The sequence below is a fragment of the Arvicanthis niloticus genome, chromosome X (assembly GCF_011762505.2).
Source record: "Arvicanthis niloticus isolate mArvNil1 chromosome X, mArvNil1.pat.X, whole genome shotgun sequence".
Taxonomy (NCBI): domain Eukaryota; kingdom Metazoa; phylum Chordata; class Mammalia; order Rodentia; family Muridae; genus Arvicanthis; species Arvicanthis niloticus.
This window is the reverse complement of record NC_047679.1, coordinates 99,504,836-99,521,365: the sequence shown is the minus strand read 5'-3', so window position 1 is coordinate 99,521,365 and position 16,530 is coordinate 99,504,836.

Genomic DNA, 16,530 nt, shown 5'->3' with positions numbered 1-16,530 from the left:
TCTATGTATAAATCCCCCAAATGATTATATTATGTATCTGAAATATTGGTAGGTTTGTTTGCTTCTGCTTATATTCCATTTTAGGTTCCCATTTCAACCTCTTAATTTTGGAATGTATTTACTGAAACATCGTTGTTTTGTAATCAGCAAATTTTATGCAAATATTGCCTTGTAGTTTCATTGTATTGCTTCTGTACAGCACCAAACATACAGGGTTTCTTTAGTTTGCTTTTTCAGACTTCCTAACACATTCAACAACACTCATTCACTGTTTCTCTCTTATTTTTTAAGTTTATTTTTATGAATATAATTTTAGGTTTATATGTTGTGAAAATAATGCAAAGATATACCTCATCTAGAATTGACAACTTTTGAATTGTTTAGAGGGCCACATTAAAAACATAACATTCAGGAACAAAGCAAAATATTTTAGATAGATATACATATAAATAAAGATATACTGGCAGAAAGATAAAAAAAGATCCAAGAATCCATAATGAAGGATACAGACTGATTCTGTTTTAAAAGGCTTCCAAAACGAGCCTGGATTTGAGCAAGAGTTGAAAAGATTAGCGAAATAGACAAACTTTTGTCTGGTACATGTAACAAATGTCATTGTTTGAAGAAGAGAGCTGCTGCTAGGCTAGATACAGGCATTAGTGATTCTATATCAGCAAGAAGCAAGATGGGGACTATCCTGGTTTTCAAACTATGGATGGCTGTCAATAAGAAATTCATTTCAAAAACGTAAGTTTTCTGGTTCATCTTGCCTTTTTGATCATGCTTTCTTTATCTTCTGTTTTTCTCTAACTTTTAAGTATTTCTGTTCCTTAGAGTTCTGTCTTCAGGCTTCCAAATCCTTCAAATTCTCATTGAAAGACCAATCCACTCCAATGGCATCTTCTACTTATATCTTATATTATCTCTTATACTAAAATTCAAATATTAATACGCAGCTTCACAGAGGATATGCCTGCATATCTGTATACCAACAGATAACTGCAATGCAAGTTCAAAAACTGTATCAGCGTGATGTCAGAAATAATGGTGTGGTAAGGAAGAGAAAATGTTTTATGGAAGGAACAGAGCTGTGGTCATAATGGTAGGAACCAGGAATGAGAAGATGCTCCTGTGGTTAAAGAGCACTTGTTCTACTTGTAGGGGACCCAGGTTTAGTCCCACCACTAAGGTGACTCAAAACTGTCTATAACTCTAGTTCCAGGGGATCCAACACCCTATTCTGACCTCTGTAGGCACCAGGGACACCTGTGGTACAAATACATATATGTAGGCAAAACACTCAGAAAACATACAAGGAAAATGTGAGAAGAATAAGCTCTTTGGTGTTTTAAGGTGTGACATGACCATCTCTGGCTCTCTAGCTCTGGAGTTGTTTGAAAATTGGCATTCTAGAATCATGTGGAAATACAGGACCTGACAGCTATCAGAGGAGGCAGAATGGAGCTGCAGCGTCTATAAAGTCCTATGCTCTTATTTATGGCCATTAATTGGCTTGTCCCATCATTTCTTGGAAGATGCCATTAAAAAAATCTGTCCTTATTTGTCCTAATTCAGTTTGTCTTTTCACTGAGTTGAAAATAACAAGTGGGAATTATTTGAAAGCAAGGCCATTTGATAAAGATTGGAACAAACAATGTAGGATGACAAAAAAAAATTCTCAAAATGAAAAAATTGAAAATAAAGGTACATAGGGTGCTGGCAAAGTTCTGACAGATCCAGAGAAGCTAAAAAGTCCCACACACAAATAAGGCTGTATATTCACAAGAAACACTGCAGAGTCAAAAATCTCCGCAAGCTGATATAGAGGCTCTACAGGAACAGATTTGAAGAATGATACCAAGTTAAAAATTGTGAAGCTGAGTGTTGCTCGCCTTTGAGTGAACACAGGGCCCCCAGAGAAGACATGCTATCTCTGTCAGGGTTTGTATTCCTGCACAAAACATCATGACCAAGAAGCAAGTAGGGGAGGAAAGGGTTTTTTTTCAGCTAACACTTACTCTTACTGGAAATCAGAACTGGAACTCACACAAGGCAGGAACTTGGAGGCAGGAGCTGATGCAGAGGCCTCAGAGGGATGCTGCTTACTGGACTCCTTCTCCTGGTTTGGCTCAGCTTACTTTCTTACAGAACCCAGGACTACCAGCCCAGGGATGGCACCACCAATGGGCTGGGCCCTCTTCTCTTGATCACTAATTGAGAAAATGCCTTACAGCTGGATCTGATGGAGGCATTTCCCCAAGAGAGGCTCCTTTGTCTGTGATAACTCTAGCTTGTGTCAACTTGACACACAAAACCAGCCAATACACACGCAAACTCATTGGTGCCAGCAATTTTTAAAAGATCTATTAAAATCCTTACGGGACCACTCAAACTAAACAGAGACTTCAGTGACCACACATGGCAAGGGGTATAAACATCACAAAGTCACTTCAGTAAACCATACAACAAACTAACGGAAATAATATCAAAATAATTAGTGATTAAAGTATAACACAGGATTTAAAAAAAAAACTAATTTCCATGATTGCCATATTACATGACTTAAAATATCATTAAAAAATTAAGAAATAAAAAGAGCAAAGAATGGGTGATATGTTGATAGAGAAAAATAATAAATAAGAATTGTCACTGAGAAAGCTCAGGCTTAGAACTTATTAGGTTAAGTTTATAAGTGAGTTCTTCTTTACAATAGAAGAACTCAAATCTACAGAAGTATTATACGATTTCACCAAGCAATCAGTAACAAGACAACAATTCTGATGTAGAAAGTGAGGAGTTGAGTCAGGTGTGGTAGCATACACCTTTGATCCCAGCACACAGGAGGCAAAAGCAGATGGATTTCTGTTTGAGGCCAGCCTGATCTAGAGCACGAGTTCCAGGACAGCAAGAGCTGCATAAAAGAGAGGCTCTATATAAAAAAAAAAAAAAAAAAAAAAAAAGATGAAAAGAAGAAAAAGAATAAGGAAAAGAAATTGTGGAGTTGAAATATAAAGTAACTGATGCAAGTGAGTCACTATGGAAACAGACACAGGAAATAATCAGCAAGCTCAATGATAAGTCCATTAATATTATTAAGCACAATGGCTAGAAAGAAAAAAATGTCTTAGCGAACAGAGACTCATAGTCATATTGGATCAAGCATTCCAACATGAGCACAATGGGAGGCCAAAAAGGAGAAGGGAGAAATTTATTTGAGAGAATGTAAAGTCAAATCCTGCATTTCATTATAGTTGCATGATAACATGAATCTACACATGTAAGAAATGAAGTGAACTCCAAATAGTATAAATTCAGAGCTCCATGCCTAATTCTATAATAACTAAACCATTGAAAGATAGCAAAGTTTGCAAGCAGAAAGGGAAAAGTAACTCATTGCACATAAGAGATATTCACCCAAATTAAAAGTTACATTTCTTATGAAAACTATAGAGGCTAGAAGGCAACAAGATAGCATTAAATATATTCAAATAAAAAGATTGTCATCTAAGAATTCTATATCAATCTTTAAAGAGGTTGTACATTCCTAAAATCCTAGCTACTTGGAGTCTAAAGCAGGAAAGTCACCAGTTGAAGGCCAGTATGAGCAACAGACTGAAAATCTGTCTTACAAAATGAATTACACACACAGTAAGACTATTCATTGAAATGAAAAGGAAGAAACTGAGTGTGGTGGGACATGGTTGTGATCCCAGCACTTGAGGAAGTGTTATTTCAAAGAAAAAAGGTAAAAGAAATTAAGATGTTTCTAGATTGGGATGGTTTGTATATGATTGGCCCAGGGAGTGGCACAATTAGAAAGTGTGGCCTTACTTGAGGAACTGTGTCACTGTGGAGGTGGGCAATGATACCCTCCTCATAACCACATGGGAGCCAATTTTCTCTTAGCGGGCATCAGATGAAGATGTCGAACTCTCAGTTCCTCCTGAACCATGCCTGCCTGGATGCTGCCATGTTCCTGCCTTGATAATTGACTGAACCTCTGAACCTGTAAGCCAGCCCCATTTAAATGTTGTTCTTACAAAAGTTGCCTTGGTTATGGTGTCTGTTCACAGCAGGAAAACCTTAACTAAGACACAGATTAACAAATAGTCATATTGCCAATAGACTTGCTTTATAAGCAATGAAAAATGGTAATATTCATGTGGAAATGAAAGCACACTGGGAACTTAGATCCCCATGAAAGGAACAAAAAGCAAGTAAATGTAAAGGATACTGTTTTTCCCTTTGAATTTCCTGATTTGGGTCATATCTTCAATTCACTGGTGAAGGACGGATCCTCATAGGTTTATAGAAATAGTTAAACATGTAACTCTTGTTATTGCTCAGATGAGACTGACAGTCAAAAATACAGACAACCTAACAGAGGGGGACACTTTGTACCATGAAAGTCCACAAGAAGTTGTACTTGACAATAGAGTGAACAGCAGGGTTCAGCTCTTGTAGGTTTTTATGTGCCCCTTGGATTCCATGGAAGGTTGTGATTAGCTTCTTTGAGTAATTCCATGGGCTCTTCAAGAACTGATCCCGCCCACATAGGGATAAGCAAGAAGTGTGCTAAGTTTGTATATATATTAAAGATCAGGGGTTGGCTAGGAATTTTATCTACAGGAACTTAGTGGAGAACGAAATGTATGGTTAAGCTATTTTATTTTTGTGATTTTTCCAGATGTCAAAGAAGTACTTAATTTTAGGGCTTATGCCATCCATGGTTGATCCTCTGTCATAATCACCCTAATTTAAACTGGTGACAGTTGAGACTTGTGGAAGAGTAGAAGTATCTTCCTGAGAGCTGAAGCAGCCACTTAATTAGGACTATGAGGGTCATATGGTCATAAAAAACCATGATCATTACAGTTATCCCCATATATAGCTAATAATGGCATTTGAAGGACCTATATGGTGCTTATGTAGAAGATGCTGGCTCCTATGCATGAATTTAGATTAATCAATGCCTTTGGCAAAAGTGACATTCAGTGGGGTCCATTTGTCACTTTTCAACTTAAGAGTTCTCTGAAGAGCCCATTAGGCTTGCAATTAAAGCAGCTGCCCATAGAGAAGGAGTTATCCTGGATGCCTTCTTTTTAGCGTGGTACTTTTTCAGGCACTGCTAACAGGGCCTGAAACTGCAAACGGGGTAAGTCCATTTACTGTTAACTTAGTATATGCAGAGATATAGTACATTGATTTATAGTTTGAATATCTACAAAAAAAGAAAATTTAAGAGTCCTTTATTCTAAAAGAGACAATTTTAAGGCAACAGTCCAAGAGTAAAGTATATATAAGATCATTTATTTGTTGACCAGGACATTCAGTTGACTGTCTAAATCGTGACCAATTATGTTAAGTCTTGGTCACATTCTTCTCAGGGAAATTCTGGCAAAGGGAAGAAAAATAATGACATTCTAAACTATGGTGATATAGCATCCGTAAAGTGGATTAATTCATACCTAGCCAAGGGCCTGTGAAAAGTTTAACTTCCGTATTATGTACTATGGCATATAGCAAATGATGGAGGATAGGGAAGTCCAATATCTTTGGTAGATAGGGCTCACTAGAGGGCCCAGACTCAGGTTCGTTGTGAAGAAAGGAGGCTTCAGTAGCTTTGCCTGCACAAAGGCAAGGCTTGTGTTCTTGAAGCAGAGATGGTAAACTACATTGAGAGGTTGTTTAAATAGACATTGAATAGAACATCCAAACCTATATTAACATAGTATTTACTGCTTCCTAATTGGATAGAGTCATCAATTCTAGTAATGTTGGCTGTTGAGCCTAAGACCCTTAATGGATGTGACTTATATTGAAGTGCAGTTACCTACTGAGGCATTATTTTTTTTCAGGTTTAAAACCAGGCACATTTGGAACATTAAATAGAAAAGCAATTGGGATAGTTGCCCCTTTTGCTGCTTAAGTCTTCTACTTTTTCATTATTGAAGACCCTGGTATAAGTCACACTGTGCCATCATTCATTATTTTAATGAAGCTATTGCATTTTATTTAACTGAGCCAAGTTTAAAGCGCCAAACCTTCAATTATTTATTACTCAGAGTATCCATGCCCACTTAAAGGATTTTTTTAGTATAATGAGTACAACGCGACCATAGGGACTTTAGGCCAAATAATGATTGTGACAGTTGAGTTGAGACGCACATATGTGCCCTCCATACTTAATAACTCCCTTACCATTGTTGGGAGTACTTTGTTTAAAGTTCGTGGACCTCTCTATAAAGCTATAATTTGATCCTCTATATTGATTCAATCTATAAAGCTTTACTAATTGGTACATTTCAGCAAAGGAATTCAGAATCTATGCTGCAATAGAGGGGCACAAAAGCTACTTTGCCCCATTTTGTGCTTCACCATATACATTATATTAATTAGTTGTGGGTTTCCAGTTTTGTCATATTCTGCATCCATGTTTCAATCTCTTTTCTGCACCCCTGAAAATGGAGTCCTTTGTTGCAATGACAACATATGTAACAGAGTGGAAGAGTAGGAGAGCATTAACCCTACCAGTCCGCTGCAGTGTAACTATACACTCCCTCTTTGCTCCATAAAATGTTTCTCACAATAACTTAGTGATAGTCATCTTTTTACAGAAATCACACAATATTCTCTTTTTTTATGATTTAAGAGACAGTTACAGAAAGCTATCCTAACAAATCTGCATCACTACACACCCAGGGATTTGTAATTTCTATGACAACCATGAACAAAGGAGAAATGCATTGAACTAGACTGAAATAATGTTCTTTTTTTCCCTCTTTGTCCTTGTGTTTTTTCTTTTACTAATTAATGTTTAAGTTAGCATACTTTTACTGTGAAAGAAAAATGTCTGTTAAAAAATGATCCAAATGATCTTATTCAGGTGTGAACCCTACAAACATTAGTATCAGCCATCTAGGCGCAATTTGTCTACTTGTGCCTCAGCTATTATGGTGATAATTAGTTAACCACCCTTTGATTGGATTTGAGGCTTACTCCACAGGAGGGAATCCATGCCTGGTACTGTAACCCAGACAAAAACACATGGCTGAGGAAGTCCTAGGCTCCAAAGGAGAACTTATTACTATTCTTTAATTGACATAGCACCAAACTGCCTTCTAAATACCTACATGTATACCCATAGATGAATGCTGCTCTCAGCCTTGATCAGAGAAGTTTCTCTTTGCAGAAAATAGTGAATTCATAGACTCACAGCTTCACAGAGTGCTGAGTTCTTAGCCATAAATAAGACATGTATAACAGCCCCTCTCAGACTCAGGGGGACAGCATGGATGAAGAGGCAGAAAGAATGTAAGTTTCAGAAGATAGTGTGAAGGGTTGTGGAAAGCCATCTCTGGGCAATCATGAGCTCACAGTAGCTTCAGTTACCTGTACTGCGTCTACACATGGCTGGCCATGTCAATTAAAAAATGTGGTGACTGGAATTGTAGAGAAGAAGGAGGGATTGACTGTCATGGGAAACAGATAAGAGAGGATGGGGTGAAAGTAATTAGAATGTATTATGTGCATGTAGGATATCATCAAAGAACAAAATTAACACAGTTTTTAAATGATCCAACTATGGGCTATCTGCAAGAGACAAGGATTTAGATTAAGACAACACAATTAGGTTACAATAAAAAGAGAGATCAAAGTAGACCATGTAATCTGACCGAAGGAGAATTGAAGCACATACACTCCAGACAAAATAGACTTTGAGATTAAAAAAAATTGTTAATAGACACAAGGTGCTATATTTCATTGCTTAAAATGGTCAGTAATTCATAATCTATAACAGTAATAAATGCACACCTAAAACTACACCATATTTCTGCACTACCAGGATCTCTTGGTTGTTATGTCTCAGAGCTAGTGTCTCAGCTAGAACAATGAAAGAAAGGAATGATTCAGTAACTGTTGAAGATCTCACTAGCCTACTTTAATACAATTGCATAGTAGTAGATCAAAAAAAGAGAAAGAATATGAATTATCTAAACCTGTTCATCTTTTTAAAAACTGATCGATGTGTGTGTGTTTATGTGTGTGTGTGTGTGTGTGTGTGTGTGTGTGTGTGTGTGTGTGTACAGGCCTGGAGGCCAGAAAGGAGAATTAGATTGGGTTTCTTGAAGACAGAGTTACAGGTGTTTGTAGGATGCTACCTTTTTATATTACCCACATTGGGATCTGAGTTGGGGGTTCTCATGATGGCATAGAAAGTGTTATTATCCATGGGGACATCTTTCCAACCTCTAAACCATATAGTCTGGACAGAAAAGTATATACTGTCCCTCATGTATCTCAAGTGATTAACACTCGGATTGGCACATATATGCACGTATTCATTTGCTCACTGAGCATTTATTGAGTTTCTATAATATTCCTGGTACTATCCTTAGCTTTAGGCATACAATAAAGAACAAAACTAGTCCCTGACTACATTCATCAAGAGTAAATATTTTAATAATTAAGTCATGTGACACTTCCTCTGCACCTCCATTCTATGGACCGCTTCTTAGTCCTCTCTCTCACTAGCCAGAACACAACTTTATCAATATCCTTAAGTGTTTGTACTGGAAAAAAATTGAAAGAGTCTTGCCATGCAGCTCACAGACTTAGCTTCCAACCTGTGGTCCTCTGCTTTGTGTCTTCCGGGTGCTAGAATTACAGATACGTGCTATTAACCCTGGCTGAAATAATGTCTCAAAATTTGTCTTGCATGCATTTGTCTGTCTACTCCCAGGTAGCAGGGTATGCATTTTCCTCATTTCCTGTGCTCACTTGAGGGTCTGTTCCATATTATTTGCATTGTCTTTTAACTAGGATCGGTTCCATACTATTTATAGTAACGTTTAACTATGGCTAACATTTCTTCACATTTCATTCATTCCTATTTCATCTCTATAACTCTCCTCCACCACAAACCTACCTTAATATGGCTAGGAACTCTAACCTAGCTTCAGTTTTCCCTGGATTTCACATTTATTTCAGACACCCACATTTATTTCAGACACTGGGCCCTCAGGAGATGTGTATGAATCTTGAAGTATTCTCAGTAACCCACAGGACAATAGACTGTTCATCCTTTGATGTTAGATAAAGCTATTCACATTCTATTGTTCTATTCACTTTGACCCTTCAAAGCTCTCTTCCTACTGTGGACTGTAGGCTTCATGGTTTCAAGTACTGTACTTATTCTGAATCGCACATTTGTGATTCTGGGGACAATCTGAGATTCAATGAAAAAAAAAAAAAAAGCAACGTCCAACTAGGGCAACAAAGTTCAGCAAAGAAATTGTGACTAGCTCAACGGTATTATCTCTTCTATTAGGAAAAAAATCTCATGCCATAGATCCACACATCCTGTCAGGGAATGACCCATGTAATCAGCTTGCATGCAGAGTACACCATTTGTGCTAGGAGATGCCAGGCACATAAGCCTGTGCTGAATTTCCTACATATTATAGAGTATAATACTGAGCACAGAATTTCTGCAAGTCAGTGTAATCACCTCTGTGCTTCTGATGCTTCGGAAAACAGGGCAAGAAGGGTTAATTAGACCTGAACATTCCCATCATTTTCTGTGAGGCAAGGCCAGTTTTTGTTTCATTTAAACCGTGAGAATATCTGTGAGGGGAGGGGAGGGGAATTCGTTGGTGTGTATGTGCAAGTGTGTCTTGAGAAAGCTGTCAGTGAAAGCCTTGGAGCTGCAGTGTGAGGGAGGTGCTGAGTACGATGGATCTGAGGACACACTGGGAATGGATAGGAGGTGGGTAAAAAGAGCTGACAAGGAGGGCCCCAGGGGTGGCCAGGAGACTGATAGCAAAGGTCCTTGGAGTGAGGAGGAACTGACAGTCTGACAGTGATGACCCTATGCAGAACCATGGAAGGGCCAATGGTATTTGCTGGATTTCCCTACTAGTTGATCTAGTGTCCTAGTTGGGGCCCCTTGGGTTGAACTAATAATGTACGTGCCCTACTACAATGCCAACACATCAAACAAGCCACCATTAGAACAGGATCATTTTCCTCCAGGCAGCTGCTTGCTGCAATCATTCTGCTGATTAAATTTCATTCTGGAAAGTACTGCACAGACATTAATCAGGTGTCACAGCCACTCCATCCTATAGAGCCAAAGCCTCTCTGACCTTTAAAAATACACCAAACAGTTGCTAGAACACATCTCCCCAGGGAAGACAGAGCCTTGGGCCAACCCATGGAAAGCTATGCTATTCTACCCCCTTTCTACCAACTTTCCTGTCCTTTGGTGAGACTAAAGACTAACAAAGATGTTTCTAATAATTCCACTTAGGGATCTCTGGTGAGTTCTTTCCTGATGAGAACATCATCTTGAACATACGTGTGTTTGAAGGTCTGGAAAGGTTTCTCCATTTTAACATGGTTCTACTCTTTGATGTTTTTACTGTAGTAAGAAGTCTTCTCGTGCCCTGTTATCCAGAAACCCAATTGAAATAGTGAGAGATGAAGCTAGTTTATTAGAACAAATAGTTCATAAGGAATACTTACATCATATAATCAAAGAGCTCTTGCTTACATCTTTATATTCTCCTCATGAGAAAAGATATGAAATACTGAAAACAGAGATCTGCATGGTTCCCATTTCACAGGCATTAAAACAGATTCAGAGAGATTTGCTAATTTGGCCAATACTTACAATGGAAAGTGGTCTTCTGATCCCAAGATTTAAACATACTTAGCCATGCCAATACAAATGAATACTAGTAGATAGACAGACGTGCTAAGACGAATAAGTTTTAATGGAGGTGTCACACAATGGCTAAAGAGTTCATCTAAAGTAGGATATCAAGATAAAGGCTTGTAGAGAGCCAGAGAGCATGTTTGAAACAATGAGTGATTATTTCAATTTGGGCAAGGGGAGGCAGATAGGGTGGAAGACAGCAGAAAGCAGCAGGCTTCCTTTATTGGTTCAGATGGTCATACAGGTGTTTGTCCCCTTCTTTCCTGTCAAACAATAGATGGCGCATAAATGCCTTATCTGAAAATTGGGCCTTGTGCCAGATGCTGGAGAGATGCTGGGTGCGAGTGGAGGAGCAACAATTTATGCATCTGTATTTGTGCTACCCTTGGTCATAGGTACCAGCAGCCTCTGGCTGCCCACACTCTTCAGACAGTGCTCATTCAAGTTCAGGATATTAATATCAAGATAGGACATTATAACAGTATCAATAATGTAAGACAGCTCGGTGTCCTTAAAGCACAATGTAATTTAAAATGCAGTGTGTAGTAGACTGCAACTTAATTGGAAAGGATGCCTTGAACTATTCGGGATGCTACAGAACATTTGGCATACCCATTAAAAACTGTTCTCCAGAGCCCAGGAAACTAATTGCAAATGGTTAGGTAATGCATATCTGATGGAAGGAAGATTTTCTCTTAAATTGATTCTGTGGTGTGCACGAAGGCATGTTCACCACATTGCTTATACGTATAAAAAAAAACCCTGGGACTAAATTAAATGTCCAATCATGGAGAGTTTTTTTTAATCTAAAACCCTATGGAATAATATGCAGCAGCTTTAAAAATGAGGTAAATTTATATATAGTGACATAGAAAATAGATTCACAAAATGTGTTGGCTTTCTTTAAGTATGTTACAGAATAATGTTTACAGTATGGTTCAATTTTTGTTCACGATTACAAATATGTGTGTACTCATGTGCTTATTGTATATGCAGAGGAAAAGTAGAAATGTCTGAAAATATATACATTGGACTTTCAATAGAGGCTACCTTTGGAGAGTGAAATTGGGGGAAGGGAAGACTCGTGTTTTAATGCAGTATTTGTTTGATTTGAGATTGCCCTGTATATTTTTACTTCTTTTGTTTAGGAGTTTTTGTTGAAGGAAGATAGCCTTTACTGAACAGTCCCCTCCTTGATATAAAAAGATTCTGAGTTCCTGACAGAGATGGGAGACAGGTGTGAGTTTAGGTGCATTTCACCTCCAGCAGGATTCCTTATAAGTTCACTTCTATTCCCTTTAAACAGTAATACATCAAAACACTGTCTTAGGGAAATCCTCTCTAGTAAATATAGTTACTGCCTGTATCGCTCTCTATATTAGGTCTTGCCTCCAAATTTCTGTCCCTCTTCCTCAAGTGTCTGCACAAAGTTCCTTTTATCTTCCCAGATAGGCCAGCTTTCTACCAAACGGTGCTTTCCTTCCGGGCACTTCACAGAGTAGACAGCCCTCTACTGGTGTACTTTCAGGGGCATGAACAGCTGTACCAAGATAAGTACTTGCCCACCTGCCAGCACCAACAAACATTAATCACACCAATGAGAACTACAAATTCCCTTGAAAGAGGTGTCACATTTTCTGAAACTTGTACAAAGGCAAACAAAACCGAAATAGGGGTGTGTGTGTGTGGGGGGGGATGTACATCTAAGTAACTTCAGGCATGCACTGCAGGGTTGAGAATATAATTAACACCCACCCATTTATTTAATTGATTTATTGAATGGAATTGGTTGGCTGACACTAATTTTAGCAGGGCAATTTTTAAAATATACTTGAAAAATACAGGAAAGTATAGGATAATTTGCCATTTTCCTACTTAGATATAATTAAAGTTTCAAACGTCCTTTGAGTCATTTTGTCTGGACATGTGTGAAATTTTAAACAAAACTGGGATCAAAGCATACATGTAGATATTAACCCTACCCCTTCACTTATTGTTATGTATATTTCTAGGTTCTTGAATATTTTAAGAGACAATTTTTACTAGATATAGTCCAAATTCATTATGTGGCTATGGCATCATCTTTTTAATCATTCTCCTAATTTTGAGCATTTTTCCCTACAATTTTTAGGCTGTAAATAACATTGCTATTGCTGTCCTTCCACATAAATCTTAGTCTTTCCCTAGTGCAGATTCCCAGAAGTGGAATTACTGGGTCACAGAGTGTAAACATTTCTAAAGGTTCTGCGGAGCAGTTTTAACTGGTAGCCGATCTATTGATTCCCAGAAACTACTGAACACAGAAATCCTCTCCAGGCTAAACCTGAAAGAAGCAGTTGGACACACACACACACACACACACACACACACACACACACACACACACGCTTGTGACAACGCACATGTAATCAGTTGTTTAATGACTTTTTTATGAAAAAAGGAAAAGGATGTACTGAGCTCAGTAATTAGAGGAAGGAAACAGGCCAGCTATGCCTTAACTGAATTCTATTGTATGTACTAATCTTACCAACTGCCACCTGCCGTCAGGCAAACCAGAGCATTTAAATGATGATATACCCCTGAATGTTTCACCAAAATAGTTCCCATGGGCTTAAAGCCCTTCCTCTACCACCTCCCCCCATTTTCCGGTTATTTTCTTTAATAAATATTTACACTGCAAAATATTTTATTCCTTGACTGATCTCACTCTGATTTTAGCTTTTAAAAAACTTATTAGAATCTGTTGCATTTATTCTAAAACTTAAGCATGTATTCTAAAATGCAAGCATTGTCTAGCTGTTTTAGTATCACACTGTTCGCTGGGTACCCATTGTCTTGTGCATTATTGTTCTCTGTTGCACTTTTGTGCCTTCACATTAGGGAGACGTGAAATTCTGTGGGAAAACACATGCTTTGACCTTAAAAAGAAACCATCTCCTTCCTGTAGTAGGAAACAGATTGCTCATTCTTCAGAACATTCCTATCCAGAATTCAGTAGAAGTATGTATCCATGTATCACTGTGATGTTCTGTTAATGTTTCCAAACAAAGTAATTTGAAATAAAAATGTTTTTGTTCTATTCATTCTCACAGAACTCTCTTGATACTTGTTACCACACATTAGTAATGAGAATGGAGATGGAATTTCTACTCCCTTCCTGTACCAACTCAATATGTGTCATAAAGTTGGAGGAGGTCTTATGACCTAGGAATGAACTCCTGTTCAGTTTGGTTTGTTGAAGATAGACTTTGATGTAAGACATTTGTGAACTATTAAATATATCATAATGATTAGTAAAAGATTTACTGTTTTGTTATTTCAAAAGTTTGCTTTTAAAGAAGTTCATTTAATTCTCAAAATTGACGAGCAAAAGTAAAAATATTCAAAGAGAAAAATTCTGGAAAATGAAAAACAAACTATAGATCCTTATTTTTATTGTATAGCAGAATTGTGGGGAGCTAGTAATCTGCTACGGTGAAACTCAGCAGGTAAGGGAAGTTTTACAACATCACCATGTATTTTAATTAAGCAGAAAAATTATAACTACAAAGTGTTATATATTCAACAAGTATTTAAATGCCAGCTCCATACCAGATATAGCTAAGTGATTAGTGTAGAAAAATGGAAAGCCATGTGTAAATACTATGTCTGTGCAAAGGAGGACAAAAGACACTTCAACAAGGGAACCTGGGTTCAAGTCCCAGCACCCACATGGTGGCTCATAACTGACTATAACTCTAGACCCAGGGAATCCTGTTCTGGCGTATTTGGGAACCAGGCTCACACAGACATATACTTGGGCAAAACACCAAGCACATAAAAAGGTTGTTTGGTTTGTTTGGTTTGGTTTTTCGAGACAGGGTTTCTCTGTGTAGCCATGGCTGTCCTGGAACTCACTCTGTAGACCAGGCTAGCCTTGAACTCAGAAATCCGCCAGCCTCTGCTTCCCAAGTGCTGGGATTAAAGGCGTGCGCCACCACTGCCCGGCAAGGTTTTTTTTTTTAAATAAAAAGAATGTACTGATGAAAACATGTGAGTAGTTGGAGGATTTTAAGATATGTATGGGCTGTGACCATGTTTTCTGTCTGCTAGGACTGATTTCAGCTTCTGTATTCTATATCTGTGGTGCCTACTGGAAACCATTTGCTCAGGGGAACCCCAATTCAGCTTCCCGACTCTCTCTGCATGTTAATGACTTTATTGTGGTGTATCTTCAGCTAAGTATCTCCTTTTCTATGGCAAACCCAAAAGGTATGGAAACTGAGATACTTTCCATGTCTTTCCTCCCAGTGTTTTGGAAGGCAATCTGATGATACTTACTAAAAACCTTAAAGGAATTTGGGCTTCAGGAGTCCTCAATCTTACACAAAGAACTACAGACAACTGAGGAAAGTTGGGAGCAGAAGCAGTGGTCCTCCCTAGGGACGACAGCACCAATTAACTCTCCTGTGCCAAATGGTCAGCTCAGAAAACATACATATGAGTAACATGATATGGACTTGATAGGTCATATTTAGAAATACATATGCATAAACAAATGCATATATGCATGCAATAGCAATAGGAAGAGAAGCCATGACTTTGAAGAAGAGAAGGGGTATATAGGAGGCTTTAGAGGGAGGAAAGAAAAGGGAAATGTAATTAAAATACATTTGCCAAAATAAACCAAAAGTATATGGGCTTGATGACAAACATCAGAGTACTGGTAACTTCTTGGAGGGTAACTGAGAAAGGGCATCCATGTTGGAAACCTTCATCTGGTTGTCTGGTTTGTGATTGTGTGTGTGTGTGTGTCTGTGTGTGTGTGTGTGAAAGAGAGAGAGAGAGAGAGAGAGAGAGAGAGAGAGAGAGAGAGAGAGAGAATAAAATGTATCCACGTTTGCACTTTATGTATGGGGATAAAAATTCATTTAACAATATACAGTTTGGAACTCTTGAATTAATAATTCCACTGTAGACCTGTAGCCTCTGCTTAAAAAGGATGCAAGATTCAGTTCAAGTTTGAAGATTGGAAACTTCTAAAATGTCTAGTAACCGTAGAGTTGTAGGCAAATGATGGCCCATTCACTTAAATGTCACATTATGATAAATTTCTTACTGCTATTGGAAAATAGTGTTTGATAATCAAAGAACAGCATAAATAGAAAACAACAGCAAAGCACAGACAAGTGCCATTGTTGTCCCCTGGTGCTATAGTTATTTCCCAGTTACCCAAAGAACATGGCCAACTCACAATGGGAATGAAATTTCATGGATGAAATAAAACCTTGAATTATGGGGTATCTCGAGTAAAGACTCATTTTGTGCTATAGACACCGAGCAATAGTCATTGACCTAAAGTAGTCGGGTAGATACAATGTTTAACCTTAATTAGGAATGCGTGAACTCTGAGATGCTCCATTTTTCTGAAGCTCCTCTGTGTCTTGGGTCAACAGAAATCTGAAAGCTAAGAAGTAGGTGGTAATGATCAGTGTGTAGAGATAATGGTTTAGATGTTCATAATAGATGCATATATGTATAAATATGTGCATATTATGTTTTTGATATGAATATATATGACTACCACTTTAAATATACATGCATAATGTGTGTGTGTGTGTGTGTGTGTGTGTGTGTGTAGACATGATCCTTCTAGCCTACAGTCCTGAATTTGGAATCTGGAAGGTACTACAGTAATTTAACTAAGTCAAATTGATCATCAAAATAAGGAGGTGATTGTTGTGAGTATTCCCAGGGTGAACGTGTTAGAGATAGAGGGCCATCTGGCATCTTTCTAGTCTGAAGGCTTCTGGGAAGAGTCTTCATTATTG